This window comes from Pinus tabuliformis, chromosome 2_2, assembly GCF_031772625.1.
Source record: "Pinus tabuliformis cultivar Carrire ecotype Pingquan chromosome 2_2, CPIR1, whole genome shotgun sequence".
In the NCBI taxonomy this organism is placed as follows: domain Eukaryota; kingdom Viridiplantae; phylum Streptophyta; class Pinopsida; order Pinales; family Pinaceae; genus Pinus; species Pinus tabuliformis.
In genome coordinates, this window is record NC_142300.1 from 53,575,363 (window position 1) to 53,592,297 (window position 16,935).

The following is a 16,935-nucleotide window of genomic DNA, read 5'->3' on the forward strand; positions in this document are numbered from 1 at the left end:
TAGTTGGGAGAGTCGAGATCTAGTGCTAGAAGCTAGGGTGTGAGACCAGAGGGCTTGAAGGTCAAATTTCCATACAATAGGAGATCAACAGAGAAGGTGACCCAGAGTCTAGCTAGTGTGATGCATATCTACATAAGATTGACGTAGAAGTTGTGTAGAGGCAGCATGGGGCCAGCCAGCCATCCCTAGTAAGTGTCAGATCTCCCGAATTAGTGTAAGATTTTTCTCAGTAACTATTTACAAACATTTCTCTATATCAGATAGCTAGTTTGGGCATCCAACTATTTTTACTTAGATTTACTACTGCATAATAAAGAAAACCCTCGACTACTGCATCAGATTTCCCATATTGGGTTTTTCCGGGGACATTGTCCAAAAACAATTGTGTTAATGTGTGTGTTTATTTCTCTCCAGTGCAGTATTTAGTTTCCACATTATTTTATTTTGTGTAGATTGTAGTGTATGTATTTCAATACTTTCCGTAGAAAACTGCAAGTAACTTGTTCAATTAATTGAAAAAGTAGGTGATATATTATCAATTTTCTATAGTAGGAATCGACTAACCGATTTTTCACAATACTTACCAACTAACCTATGATGACATCACGACAGCATTCAAGAACCATTCTAGGGCTGCTAGGAAAAGAGGAATGTCCAATCAAGGTCTGGTTAACTCTTCTCCCTCCACCTACACCATCAAGCATGAGATAGGGAGTATGTTGGAAGACTTCAAGAGTAAAATGTTGCATATCTTTTCCCTATTGTTGGACACTATTCATATTAAAAGGAAGTAAGAGGAAGAAAAAAGGTAACTAGCTATATTTTTCCGTAGATGCATCCCATAAATGAGTGCCAACTGAACACCATAGATTTCTACTATGTGTGTGAGGAAAACCATGCAAAAAAAAATGCCCCTCTCTTTTGGGCCTAAAATTTGTATACATTGGGGTAGAGAATGGCTTGGATCAACTTTTCTTCATCAACCAAAGGAGGCCCCAAGGCCCTTAACTATATCAATATTGCATGTATGGTGCATAATATCCTCCTTACAATCCAAATCAGAATGCACCTTTCCAACCTTGGTACCCTCCAACTCATCCATCATGGTCCATGCCCTCTCCTTGGTCCTATACTCCTCAATACCCTCCTCAACATATCAACCCACCTTTCCAGCCATATCAACCTCAGCCTCCTCAATGGGGCAACCCTTCATAAGGATGGAGGCCTTAGGCAGCCCAACCTCTTACCTTAATGCCTCCTCCTCAACCTCAACCACAACTACCTCACAACAACCCACCTAAGAAACCTCAACCCAATCTATGCCCAAACAATAACTAGACACAATGAGTTTACAGTGGGGAAACATCCTATCCTACTTATGCTATGTAAGTCCAAGAGATCAACCTTTCGTATGGGAAGGCACTTCCATATGCTCACCCACCTTCTCCACCTAAAGATATTGAAGAAGAGAAGAAGGATACTACCCCTCAAGCCAATGCACCTCCCTATCCTGAAAGGTTGGTCCAACTTAAACAACACACCTAGGAAGAGGTTGCAATTCTAGGAGAATTGAATAATTTGTGTGTTAAAATAACCCTTCTCCAGGATGTCCCCATTTACAACAATATTATCAAGGAATAATGTTTCAAGAGGCTTGGGAGAAGAGAAAGAGATGCCACCACTATCAATGTTGTTGGGAATTTATCTGATCTAATGCTTGGGAGGGTATTATCCCCAAATTATTTGGATCGGGTAGCCTAGTAGTGGATGTGCACATTAATATCATTGTGGTCCCTAATACCTTAATTACACTTTGGGCTGCAATCAATCTTATGACCAAGGAAACAATGCTAAATCTCAACCTCCAAGGAGCCTTAAGTAACACCACTACAGTACTGCATCTTGCATATAGATCCATAGTATCCCTTGAAGGAGTTATTGAGGATGTGATGGTCTCTATCAACTCCTGGGAGAATCCCGTAGATTTCCTTATCCTACAGCCCAAGAACAAGTTTAATGGTTACCCCCTCATCCTAAGGAGACCTTGGTTGGCCACTGCTAATGTTTACATTAGTTGTAGGGATGGGAACATGACCATCAAGAATGGGTATCTCTCAAATCATCTTGTATTATATCCCCCCCCTGCTCAAACCTTTATTGAGCATGAATTATCCTTGTGGAAAGAGGAATTGGAAGAAGAATACCTTTATCAGTCATCCCTCTACCCAATTTGTACAATATACACTATTATGGGAAGTAGGCAGGTAGATGAACATGACCTTATTGACAACTTCTTACAAGGTCAACATCCTACTACCATGCTAATTGATGAACTAGTGGAAGAATCCTTAGAGAAACCCGAGAACAATCCATGGATCGATCTGTGCTCTGTCGATTCTAATCTAGATCATGCTAAGGTTGTGGAAATCATCTCATCCAGAACTCTAAAAATCAACCCCTCTCTCAGTTGAGAAAGAAGATAAATTATGCATTGTGTCGAGGAAACATCTTGATATATTTTCTTGGGAATACAAAGAAATGAAAGGGGTGCATCCCTCAGTTTATACTCATCATATATACATCAAGGAAGGATGCAAGTTGATGCAAATTTCATTTACCCCATTTTAGATAGTGAGTGGGTGTCCCCTCTTGTCATAGTACCTAATAAAATTGGGAACTAGAGGATTTGTGTTGACTATAGAGAGATTAACAAGTCTACAAAGAAGGATTGTTTCCCTCTGCCTTTCGTTGATCAAGTCCTAGATGGCCATGCAGGGAAGAAATTAGTTTCATTCCTAGATGGATTTAGGGGGTATAGCTAGATCAAAATCAGCCCTAAGGACCAAGATAAGACCACATTCACATTTCCATCGGGAACCTTTTCCTGTAGGGTCCTTCCATTTGGTTTATGTATTGCCCTTGCCACTTTTCAGAGGTTAGTTTTGAGTATATTTGTTGACCTTATGCACAATATTGTTGACATATGCATGGATGATTTCACCCCTTATGGCAGTGATTTTCCATAATCTCTTTCTAATCTATGAAAAGTCTTAAGGTAATGTATTGAGATGAATATTTTATTAAGTCCCAAGAAATGTGATTTTTTTATGAATGCAGGTACTGTCTTAGGCCATTTCACATCCAAGAATGGGATACAGGTTGACCCCAATAAAGTTTCCATCATTAAAAGGGTCCCTACACCTCAAAATCAAAGGGATGTTAGAAGCTTCCTTGGATTGGATGGATATTACAAAAGATTCATCAAGGACTTCAATAAGTTGGACTCACCCCTATTAGGATTGTTGGATAAAGATTTGAACTTTTCTTGGACAGATAGGTGCCAAGAGACATTTGAAAAATTGAAAGAAAATTTGACCACTGCACCAATCCTTAGAGGCCCCAATTGGGTGTTATCTTTCCACATCCACATATATGAATCAATAAAGTTGTAGAAGAAACCTTAGGACAAGTGGAAGAAAAATTTCCCTATGCTATATAATTCATCAGTAAGAAACTTTCTAAAGTTGAACTCAACTATACAGTCACTGAAAAATAACTCCTAGTTGTGGTGCACTCTTTGAATAATTTTAGGCACTATATCACTAGATATCAAGTCTTCATTCATACTGATCATGAAACCATTAAATATTTAGTGAATAAACCTAATGTCAATGCTAGAATCATTATATGGTTGTTATTATTGCAACAATTTGATCTAACTATTGTTGACAAGCCAGGGAAGGAGAATGTGGTTACATATTTTTTGTCAAGATTAACCTTGTTTATAGGAAATGAGGAGATGGTAGATGATCAAATTCTAGATGAACACCTCTTTTCCATCTCGATGTTATCTCCTTGGTTTTTTGATATAGAAAATTACTTGGTTTTTGGGAGGTTCCCTCCTAATATATCCTCCAAGGAGAAGAGAAAGATTGTTAGGAAGAGTTATCCTTTCACCCGAATTGGGAGAAATCTCTTCAAGTTGGGGCTAGACCAAATACTGAGAATATGTCTAAGAGAGGAGGAGGTATTTTACATCCTCTTAGCATGACATGATGGACCTTAAGGGACCATTTTTCTGCTAGGAGGACAACCTTTAAGGTTCAACAAACTGGCTACTAACTGCATACTCTACATCAAGATGCAATAAGGTACACTGCTAGATGTGATGAGTGCCAAAGGATGGGAAATCCTGAACCCAAGGATGAGATGCCCTGTAACCTCAAGTGACACTAGAGCCATTTGAGAGGTGCAACATGGGTTTCATTGGGTCCATTGATCCCCCATCTTGGCAAAAGAGGTATATCATTTTGTGCACCAATTGCTTGACCAAGTGGGATGAACCAAAGGTAGTAAAGGTGTCAACCAAGTAGAAAGTGGCTCAATTTCTAAGGGAGAACATCTTCTACAAGTTTGGTTTTCCAAGGGCATTGCTCACTGATCAAGGGGAAAAATTCTCCTCATGTTTGATTGAAGACATCATGGAGAAACACCAATTCAAACACAGGAAATCCACTGCCTATCACCCTCAGGAATATGGGAAAGTGGAGGTCACAAATAGAGACTTGGAGAACATTGTGACCAACATTATTATCAACAACAGAAGGGATTGGGAATACCAACTTGTAGAGGCCACTTGGGCCTACAATACAACCTAGAAGGCCACCACTAGATTCACCACATTTGAGTTGGTTTATGGAAATAAATATCTATTGTCCATTGAGCTCGAATACAATACCTTAAGGGCGGCAACACAGTTCGATTTAGACCTCACTGTAGCACAATAAGAAAGGCTGCTCCAACTCAATGGTTTATATGAGTTTAGATTGCATTCTCTCATTCACATTGAGGTATTCCAACTGCAAGAGAATGTTTGGCATGACAAAAACATTAGGGAGAGAGTCTTCTAAGAGGGTGATTGGGCCCTTCTGTATGATTCAAGGTTGAATTATTTCAAAGGGAAATTGATGACAAGGTGGTTGGGCCCCTATCTAGTGGAAAAATGTTATGAGAATGGATTTGTCCAAGTAAGAACAATTGATGAGGAAGGTATTCCATTTCTTGTTAATGGTTACCAGTTAAAGTTATACAAGAAGCCTTTGTCAAAAGAGGATTTTACTAGTTCAATAAGTAAGGAGTTGAATGTAATTGGGGGCCTCACAACCCTTAGATCTAGCATATGATCACCAAAATAAGGAAAAGAAGAAAAAAATTAAAATTAAAATTAAATGTCTTAGGTGAAAACCTCCATAAGGCATCTAAGGCTGACTCTTGGGTTGAAAACCTCCTTGAGGCAACACAAGAGTAAAAAAGAGAAAAATAAATAAAAAGATCCCGAGGTGAAAACCTCCTTTGAGGAACTTGGGGCAGGCATGCAGATTGAAAACCTCTTTAGAGGAAACTTGCATGTCTAAAACAAAAAAAAGAGTGACAAAAAAAGAAAAAAGAGAAGGAGAAAGCAACACGTAGGTAAAGGAACCCTTACACTAGTTCTGCTAAAAATTGTTTTTTGCAAGGTTTAGTCACAGTCAAATAACTATAGCCAAAGGAAGTAGGGGGTCCACATCCCACTTTTCCATCTCCAAATATAGTATCCTTCATATCCTTGAGCACTCCATCCATCTCCCTACATTTCTCCATCATTAGGCAACCCATCTCACTCAATTCTTCCTCAATCCTGTTGTGCTATAGATTGTCCTGAACTACTACATGATTGACTAGAATTGCTTGTTAGGTCCCTATAATACTAGAGTAGCCCCCTTATTGTTATTATGGTGCCCCATAGAAGCCCACTTTTGTTATTGTTGTGCCCTTACATTATTATTGTTATGTAGGCTTTGATTATATTGTGACCCCTTAGACTCTTATATATACCAAGGAGATATTGTCATTTGTTTCATCCAAGAATTGTTTATTTATGTGATGTAAAGGAGGTTTCCCCTTGAATAGGCTAATTTTAAAGTTGTGATCTATCGTTTCTTCTGTTTTGTGATCTGGTTGCATAACATTTGGTATCAAGGCTTTGGATTATAGGGTTTCACTGCTTCAGAGCTTGGAGGGTCAAAATTATAGAGATACAATAGTTTCAAGATAGAGCTCCTAAAAGAAAGAAAAATGCATGTATTTTTTTATTTTTTTTTATTTTCCGTAACTTTTGTTTGAAAAAATAGTTTAAAGTGATTAAAATGGCACAGTGAAGCACAGATATAGTTTTTTGATTCCATAATTCCTTGAAGAAAAAAAATGAATACTCCTAGTAAGCAACAAAAAAGCTCTACTATGACACATGAAGAAGAGGAATAAAAATAGCATGTTATATCAAAATTACGAGACCAAGTTGATCCAAAATGGATCCAAAAACCCTCTAAGTCTTCAAAATATTTCAAAAGATCAAAACTATCGCATGAGGATGAACTCTTAAAAAGTCGGATTACACTATCGGGAGGAAAAAACATGAAGAAATCAGTGAAAACAGGCTTATCGGAGGCTTAAAGCAACTTTTCAAAGGAGCCGTGAGATCTGGCAGATCAACGATCTAGATCCAATCGAAAAATCGCAATTGGTGATGGCAAGAGGAGGAAATCGGGGGATATCACATGGAAGTTGCAATTACGATCAACGCAGATCAACAAGGACCGTCGATCAAGCACGCAAATCGACAACCCATGTTAATGCACGATATCACAATCGGAAAATACAAAGGAGCGATTACAATTGGCCCGGGGCATGTGCGATATTCGATTGCGATAGATCATATTGTAATATCGCATCAGACCATTACAATGGAGCAGGGCCAATAGCCGGACCCGATAAAGATTATAAACAATGTTTGATATGATTTGAGATCTGAAAAATAAGGTTTTCCTTTGTAAATTGCATTTTCGTTGAATAAATGAAAAACCAAAGAAAATCCGTCGATGCGATAGTATGGACTCGAAAGGGTTTATTAACGCTGTTATATATAATTTCAAGTCTGATAAAGCCATTTTACGGGGTTTTTCAATGTTTTTAATGTATTCTCAATACAAAGGGAAATCACGATATGAGCAGGATTTCGGGTGGGCCAAAGGCGGTAAATGGTTTGGGCAGGGCTTCACCCAATCCCATATAATGGCTACCACATGTCCAGGCTGAGGAGAGAAAAAACCAACCTCATCGGGTGGTTAACCCCCGTACGAAAGGGCCACCTGAAATGAACCACAACCATTAGATCCGGATCTCCCAGATCAATAGATAAGGCAGATAAGGCAGATTTATAGATATTTGAAGTTTGATAGATAGTGTTTGGTAGACTTTTCTTGTGTTTGAATGCGTTTCTCTGTGTAAACAAAAAATGACCAATTTTTGGATTTCAAAGGCCCGATGATCATTCCGTTACAGTACAGGTGGCCACCATCCCTGGAAGCCTTTAGTAATGATTTCTAATGCTTAGAAAGGGATCTAAGTGGGCAGAGGCCGAGAAGCTAGAGAACCCGAGAAGGTGAAGTGAATAGACATCACCGATTGGCTTTAAAGCCACAGACAGAGAGCAAACAGGAATAGGCAGTGCTGAGGCAGAGTAACAAAGACAAAGAATTAGTGAGGAGAGTCTGTGTACTCAGAAGAAACTTGGGGGATCCAAGTAAAGCCTTAATGTTTTGTATCTGTTGTGTGAGGCTCAAATTGAGCTCATTGTTGTAAAACTCTGTTTTGAAGATATAATAGAGAGGTCACCACTGAAGGCTGGACCAGGAGATGTAGCCTAGGAGTATTGGGTGAATTCCTTATTAAACTTGTTGTGTTTAAGTGTGTTGTCTATTATGTTTCTTTTACTACTTCATTTTATATGTATTTCACAATCTTATCAATCCATTGGATAAAATAACATAGGAAAATCCATTCACATGAGTCTATAATACCTTAATAATTGTCTAAGATCATATATCAGATCAAGCGCTATCAGGGCTTTAGGTTGCTAAGGTTAGACAAGCTTGTATTGGATTGTTGAATGCTAACTAGGTCAAAGCTCAAATTAGGGGAAGGAGAACTGGTTGTGACTAACCCAGAAATAGGAAGAATCTATCCTAGGTGGAAAATGGCAGAGGAAATTCCCTTGGAATCAGACTCTCAGTTCATGGACAGTTTCATGACCATGAGAGCCATGGTAGAAGAGATGTATAGAGAATTTAAGAAAGGTCAAAGTGAAGATACTTTAACCTCCAAACAAGAAAAAGGAACAGAGGAACCTCTTCTAGATGGCCATTCAGAAGGCAAAGGGAAAGGAAAAGAGCCTCCTCTATCAACAACTCCTTCTAGACCTTTGATTAAATTAGATGTAAAATTTGATTTTCCAATATATGATGGAGAGTTAAATGCAGAAAAGCTAGATAATTAGATTAGACATATTGATGTATATTGTAGGGTGCAGAACATCGATTCAGAAAGGAGAAAGATGCAGCTGGCCAGCCTTCGCCTTAGAGGAACTGCCTTAGTGTGGTGGGAAGGTAGGACACAAGCTGATTTGAAGAAGCATGGTAAAATTCTTTCTACCTGGAGTGAATTTGTTTCTGCCATTAAAAAACAATTCTATCCACTAGCTTATATTCAGCAAGCAATGATGAGTTGGAAAACTCTTCGCCGACTAAGGGGAAAAGTGTATAAAGCTATACTTAGGAATTTAGAAAAAGAGCTTTAATTCTAGGCATTTCTCTAGACTCACCCGAAACTTTGTTGAAGTATATAGGTGGTATACACAACTATTTGAGGCACACCATTCTCATGTTTAACCCTACTAGCATAGATGAGGTATCTATTCAGGCTATACATCTGGAGGCTAGAGGCAAGAATGTGAACCCAAAGATTGGGGGATCATCAAAACCCATTGCAAGAAATAACAAGGAAAAGAGGAAGCATAAATGGAAGGAGAAGAAGACAAACACTGTACAGAAATACAAACCTTCATGCACTCACTGCAAGAAGGATGGACATGATGATGAAAATTGCTAGTCTTTGCATCTGGAGCTGAAACCCAAGAAGTTTGATGGCAAGAAGAAGAAGATTGCTACTACTATTCAGAAAGATTTGGGGTCAGATTCAGGTGATGAAACAACAATCATAGCCATAGGTATAAAAGGTAAAAATTATGAAGCATCTACTAGTAATTATGCACAATCTATTGATAATGAAGAAAATGAGAGGAAAAGACATGAGCTTTTTCATATTAGAGTTATTTCCAAGCATCAAAAGATTGATACTTTATTCGATAGTGGTTCAAAAGTAAACTTGATTTCTAAAGCAATTGTAAAGAAGTTGGGACTACTAACCACACCTCACAAGAAGCCATATCCATTAGGTTGGGTATGTGATAAAGCAAAGCTACAAGTGACTAGACAATGTAAACTTAGGTTTGCTTTTGGGTCAACTTTTGTAGATGGGATTGAGTTAGATATAGTTCCCTTGGATATATGTGGTATTGTTTTAGGAAGTCCTTACTTGTATGATAGAAAAGCCATTTTCTATAGAACTGAAAATAAGATCAACTCACAAAAGATGGGATAGAATATATTGTAAGAGCTCTTCAGCTCAAAAATAACTACACTCTCATTAACTCAGGGTAGATGAAAGAATTGTAAAGTCATGCAAGAAATTTTTACTAATGGTTGTAAAGGAAAATACTGCTGATAAAACCAATGCATTTGAAGGCTGTGATGCTAAATAGAAAGCTGATTTAGAAAAAGTTGTTTCAGAATATGATATCCTATCTCAAGAACCTAAAGGTATGCCACCCAAAAGGGAAATAGTACATGATATTCATTTGCAGCAAGATGCTCCATTGCCTAACATCGGAATGTACAGGTTATCTTCTTTAGAGAATTCAGAGATCAAGAAGTAGGTACAGGAGCTGCTTGACAAAGGGTTCATAAGGCCAAGCACATCTCATGCGGATCTCCAATCCTGTTGGTGAGAAAGAAAGATGGTTTGTGGAGGATGTGCATTGACTACAGAGCACTGAATAAAATAACGATCAAGAATCGTTATCCTCTTTCTCACCTAGATGATCTATTAGATTAGTTGAAAGAAGTTGTTTATTTTTCCAAGTTGGACATGCGTAGTGGCTATCATCGGGTCAAAGTAGTAGAGAAAGATTCATGGAAGACTGTTTTCAAAACAAAGCAAGGGATGTATGAATGGCTAGTTATGCCTTTTGGCTTAACTAATGCTCATGCCACTTTCATGAGAGTAATGAATGATGTACTCAGTCCTTTTATTGAAGATTTTGTAATTGTATATTTAGATGACATTCTTGTTTTCAGTAAAACATGGGAAGAACATTTGAAGCATGTAAAGCAGACTCTAGATGTTTTGAAAAAATAAAATCTCTATGTTAAATTATCAAAATGTGAATTTGGCAAAACATCTTTGAATTATTTGGGTCATATTGTAGGAGGTGGTGAATTGAAGATAGATCCCTCTAAGGTTGAAGTCATTGTGAACTGGCCTAAACCCAAATCTGCTACAGAAGTTAGGAGCTTCCTAGGAGCAGCACAATATTTGAGAGACTTTATTGCTAACTTTTCCTTGATTGCAACTCCCTTACATGCTTTAACAAGATTGAACAAGGTGTTTCAGTGGGGAGGCAAACAACAGAAAGCCTTTGACACCTTGAAAGAAAAGATTAGTACAACACTAGTACTAGCATTGCCAAATCTTAAAAGACCATTGAGATTGAAACAGATGCCAGTGACTATGCCATGGGAGCAGTGTTAATGCAACATTGTAAACCCATATGTTATCATTCTGAGATATTTAATTCTGCAGTAGTTAATTATCCCACATATGATAAAGAATTGTATGCATTAGTACAAAGTGTGAAAAAGTGGAAACATTACCGAATGGGAAAAGAAACATTTATACATACTGATCATCAGCCACTTCAATATTTGCACTCACAAAATAAATTGCAGCAATCAAGACACTATAGGTGGATGGGTTTTCTACAATAGTTTCATCTTGTCATTAGATATAAGAAAGGAATACATAATAAGGTTGTAGATATGTTATCTAGACCAATTATAAATGCATCTACTATACTTAAGCATAATTCAGTATTGCATGAAAACTACATTAAACAATATGCTCAAGATGTAGATTTAAAGATGTATATGAAAATTTAAGTCATGGCAAACAAGTAGAAGAATTGGATTATCATGTTAAGGACCAACTCTTGTATCATTTGGTAAAGTTATGCATTCCTCAAACTGAAAGAGTTAATCTAATCCGAGAAGCACACACTTCTCTAATATCATGTCATTTTGGTGTAAGTAAAACAGTTGCATAACTACAAAGGTTTTGTTATTGGAAAAAAATGCATGAAACAGTTTCTAGATATATTAAAGGGTGTACTATGTGTGCTAAAAGAAATCCCAATAATAAAAAACTAGGCTTGTACACTCCACTTCCAGTTCCTTCTCATCCCTGGGAAAGTGTTTCCATGGACTTTGTTGGGGGACTGCCAAAATCTAGAAAAGGTCATGATTATTTATATGTTATTGTGGACAGGTTCAACAAAATGTGTATTTTAATACCTTGTAACAAGCAGATTATAGCTGAACAAACAACAAAGTTGATCTTTCAGCATTTATGGGTTCATTTTTGGCTACCCACTTCTATTGTCTTTGATCGAGATTCCCGATTTGTTGGGAAGTTTTGGTCAAGTCTATGGGAGTTAATGGACACCAGATTGAAGAAGAGCACAACATTTCATCCACAAACAGATGGCCAAACAGAGGTGGTCAACGGGACAATGATCCATTTGCTCAGAGGCTATTGCAGCAAGCATCCCAAGCATTGGGATGAAAATTTATGTTATGTGCAACATGCTTACAACCGTGCTAAACATTCTTCTTAACAGAGATCTCCTTTTGAGACTTGTTTTGGTTTTATACCAAGGTCTCCCTTGGATTTTGTCTTTAGTATAGACATAGCAGTTGATGGGCATAGTGATGTGGACAAAGTAACCAAGTTCATTGAAAATATCCGAGAAATTCACCAGGCAGTGTAGGAACAGCTGGAAAAGAGCCAAGCCAAGTACAAGGCAAGGCATGATAAGCATCGAATTCAGCATAGCTCCCAAGTTGGTGATCAAGTCTGGCTATACATAAGCAAGGATAGAATGCAAGGTGAAGGTAAGAAGCTGAAGCTAATAAGGTATGGGCCTTTCAAGATACTTGAGAAAATTGGTGAGAAATGGGCCTTTTATTGAACAGATCCAAGAAATTCACCAGGCAGTGCAGGAACAGCTGGAAAAGAGCCAAGACAAGTACAAGGCAAGGCATGATAAGCATCGAATTGAGCATAGCTTCCAAGTTGGTGATCAAGTCTCGCTGTACATCAACAAGGACAGAATGCAAGGTGAAGGTAAGAAGCTGAAGCTAATACGGTATGGGCCTTTCAAGATACTTGAGAAAATTGGTGAGAATGCTTTTCTCCTTGATTTGCTAGCTTACATGCACATCTATTCAGTAGTTAATGCAAAGAACTTGAGACTATTTGAACCTTCATTGGTTGAATATCCCGAAGAGCAAAGTCAGTTGCCTTCTATTGATGATCTGTTGCCTGAATATCTCAATGAGTTGTAGGAAGATACAGTTCTGGACAGGAAGGTGAGAACTACGCGTAGAGGGGATGTTGAGTACCTCATAATTGGACTCAAAGGTTGAAAACCAAGCAGTGCAAGATGGATAGAGATTGGACAAGTGAGGAAGTTGTATCCTCACTTAATTGATGCTTAAAAGCCAACTTTTGGTGGTACAAAAGTTTTTTCAATGGAAAGGCGTGATCCAAAATGGATCCAAAAACCATCTAAGTATTCAAAATCTTTCAAAAGATCAAAACTATCGCATGAGGATAAACTCTTAAAAAGTCAGATTACGCTATCGGGAGGCAAAAACATGAAGAAATCAATGAAAACAGGCTTATCGGAGGCTTAAAGCAACTTTGCATAGGAGCCGTCGAATCTGGCCAATCAATGGTCCAGATCCGATCAGCAAATCGCAATCGGCGATGGAAAGCGGAGGCAATTGGGGGCTATCACATGATAGTTGCATTTGCGATCAGCGCGGATCAACAAGGACCATCAATCAAGCGCACAGATCGATGACCCATGTTAACGCACGATATCACAATCGACAAATACAAAGGAGTGATTACAATTGGCTCGGGGCATGTGCGATATGCAATTGCAATCGATCACATCGCAATATCACATCGGAACATTACAATGGATTGGGGCCTGTCACACGGAATCTGTCAAGGGTGCGGACACGACTGACCTTCCTAGAAGTCTAAGACATTCTAATGACAAACAAGACAAAATGGAGTGATCTTTCTCTAAATACACCTTTTACAACATGAAAACTACAAGTGTTTAGGCTTACCTTATTCCAAAACGCTGTTGTTGAAGTCCGTTCTTGACGATCCGGATGAGCTCCTCCTTCAAGTCAATTCCTGCAACCACAAACAATCAAACAATTACCAAGCACTTGCATTTCATATAATAAAACATATATTCAACATGCAGACCAAGGAACACATGAAATAACTCATTAACACAAGCTATTGAGAAAAATAAACCAGTTTGTATTAATAACGAAACAAAGAAACTCTTACAACCTGGCCTTGGTGTTGTGCAAGTTCCTCCCAGGGTCCATCAAGGGTTTTCCTCTACTTTGACAAAGCTCACCCTCTCCCAAGTAGAATCAAGTGAAGACAATCTCTCCTCACAAAGGCTCTAATGGAAGACCTAAATCCTGCAGCATTTACCCAAAGAAAATGTATAGCTCCAACCTCCTCTCCTTCTGGCTCAATGCCTTTATTTATAGTGCTGTAAAGAGGTTATTCAGGTCCACTATCAATGGGATCATCCCCCTCTATGGGTGGGATAGCTCCCTTATTGATGGGATAAGTTCCCCCTTAATAGAGATACATGAACCAACTGGAGGCGCATCCATTTCATCAAACCGACCTCTAGAATGTTCTAGAAGTAACCACAAGTAACTTTTTCAAGATAAAACTCGCGCATTTTGCCTTTTACAGAGGGACGCACCTGTCCCTTAACATACAGAGCGTCCATGGACGCAGATTTTGTGAACAAGGTCAGCGTCCCCGCAGGTAAGGCTAGAGAGAACCTGCGACCCCAGAGATAAACATAGTTTTTACAAGACTTTCTCTCTTCTTTGAGTTTGAGATGGATAACAGAGGCATGAGACTTGCCTAAGAGGGTAGCATGACTGTTGATTTGAGCCATACTAACTGTAAGTAGTCAAGGTGACATTTTTTAGTGTAACAGATTGCCCCCTAAAGTGCGAAGCCTGGAATAGAATAGGGTTTTGTAATTCTAGGAAGGGTGAAGCGCTTTATCATTTCAAGGATTGCCTTGTGGATGGCCTGGTTGGAACCTGCAATTTTCAACACAAAATACATGGATAAGATTATATCATCACTGAGGTAGGCATTCCCATACTCAGATTCAAAACTTTAACTAATGGACTAACTATTCTGATACAGGAATGATCTTGCAGTACATCATTTTTATAGACTTTTGTAGACACAGTATGGACGCAGCCATCTGTTTATGATTAGTCTACATAGATAATGAATACAAAACTCCTCGCAGCCTGGATGGTAGAAACTAGATCCAGGGTCTTCACTTCTACTTCCCGAATTGGTACGATTCTAGCCATGTGATTAAATGATTCGATGTCGAACATGGTAGAAACCACTTGATTACCAGTCAATGATGTAAACTGTTAACAAGCGTGAGAGAAACCACCAGTAATGTCAATGGTTCTCAAAGTACCAAGCACAACCCGTGAAATGTGAATAGATGTTTTGATGTCGAACACTTCACGGAATCCTCTGATCGAAAGTCAATGATGTAAACTGACGTCAAAGGCGAGAAACCTGCCATTGATGCATGCAGACTTCAAGGTACTGTCGATTCCTAAGTCATCTTTCTAGATAATGTGTCGATGTCGATAGAAAGCGACCCGTTGCAGGCAAGCCCGCAACACGAAATCATTGTTCAAGTTGAAGAAATGTTGCTGTAAGGACTGACTCAGGGATGGTCAAATGGATGACAAGTATTTTGCAGATGAAAGTTTTTTCTTGCAGACCTCTTGAACACATAACGACACAACAGATGGCTTGGTGACGTATAACTCAAAGTTAACCCCTGGAACCCGGTTAAAGACTTTCAAAGTGATTTGGTCAACTGTGAGGTAAAAGATTTCCCAACCCAGGTGAATGAAAAGTGTCGTGTTCAAGAGTGGTAATAAAGTTTCTTCTGAGACAAAAGGTGACAAACAGGTTCATTCTTCTCTCTTTTCCCCCACCATTTCTGGCAAGTACCTCTTTATTTTTAACAAGCTTGAGGAGGATAACATATGCTTGATTATAAGCTCATCCTTCGGACGAGTCCAACCTAGTTTAAATTCGAACCCTAGGAAGGAGTGGTTCGTTCCTGTTTGTAATTGAACAGGTCCTCTACTGTAAAAGTTTAACGAGCCCAGTATAGGAGAAACTCGGCGTTTTTCAATTTTAGAGAGTCTGAAAAAACTAAAGGAGACTCCACGTTGAACTTTTTCGTATATTTGTGTCCCTCAAGCCCGAAAAAGTATAAAATAATACCTGGGGGAACCGCTTGATCTTGCGACCAAGGAGTACTTTCATAATAGTGTCGTTAACCTGAAAAGTAAAAAGCGATCAAGGACACGTCGTTTTATTTCCTTATCGAGTTCGAAACGACAAAAACCCGGCAATCTTTTCCTGATTTTGCGGTCAGAAAAGAGCTAAAAGGGGACCGTCTTTTAATTCCGTTTTAACGAGTGAAAAAGAAACACTCGGCGATCTTTTCATGTTTTAGGAGTCAGAAAAGGGCTTAAAAGATGACTCTGATATTTTGTTTGTGAAAAATTACAATTTCCCTCGAAATCCCTTTGTCCTGCACAAAAGCAACACATTACTCATACCTGTTTAAAATAGGCAAAAATACATTCAAAAACATCTTTTCATGGTAAAAAATGAACTAATTCATCCAAAAAACCTATAAAAAGACCTTTTACCATGTCATTTTTACCGTTTCACTGTTGAGGTTGAAAAAGGAGCTTTTGACAAGAAACTTCCCGTGGTCGCTGCGGAAAATCTGACCGTTGGAATCGAACGCCGTCTCATCCAGGTATTTTACACATCCTACTCTGCATTTCTATCCGTTTAGAATCAATTTTTAGGTTTTAGTTTCATTTTTTGGGGGGTTTTGGTTTTGGAATGCGCCTCTCGGCGGACGCAGGTGCCCTTCGGGTGACCTGCGTCCCCCGACTTTTTCTCATACGGGAAAACGGTCGGAAGACGCAGCCCGCCTTCAGGCCAGCTGCGTCCGGGCGCCCTGTGCTACAAAGCCGGGGTGCGTCCTCCGAGAAACGCGCATTTCAAAACCCCAACTCTCTCAAAAAACCACCAAAAATTCCCAAATCAATTTCTAATTGCTATTTTGATATGCAGGGCATTAATCATGTTAGACTGGAGAGAAAGAGAGCATGTAGAGGAAGATGAAGCTGCAATAAATCATCAACCTTCCCTGGATGCCCTAAGAGCATGCGGATTATACAAATATTGGACCATACCGGGCATGAGGGGCCAGGTAAGATTCTTGGAATGGCTGGTTGAGCGATGGAACGTACAAGAACAATGCTTTTACATAGGAGGGCACCAGCTCGAGATAGAGCCCTCGGATGTATACTTTCTCACTGGCTTGCCAAACAGAGGTGAGCAACTCAGTCTTGCGGGGACTAGGCCGGGTGGCCAATCCCTTGATAGTCTCCGCGAGAATTGGTGCACACCTGGGGCTCACCATTCAAAAGGCATAGAGATAAAACACATCACTCTACCGGAACTCAAAGT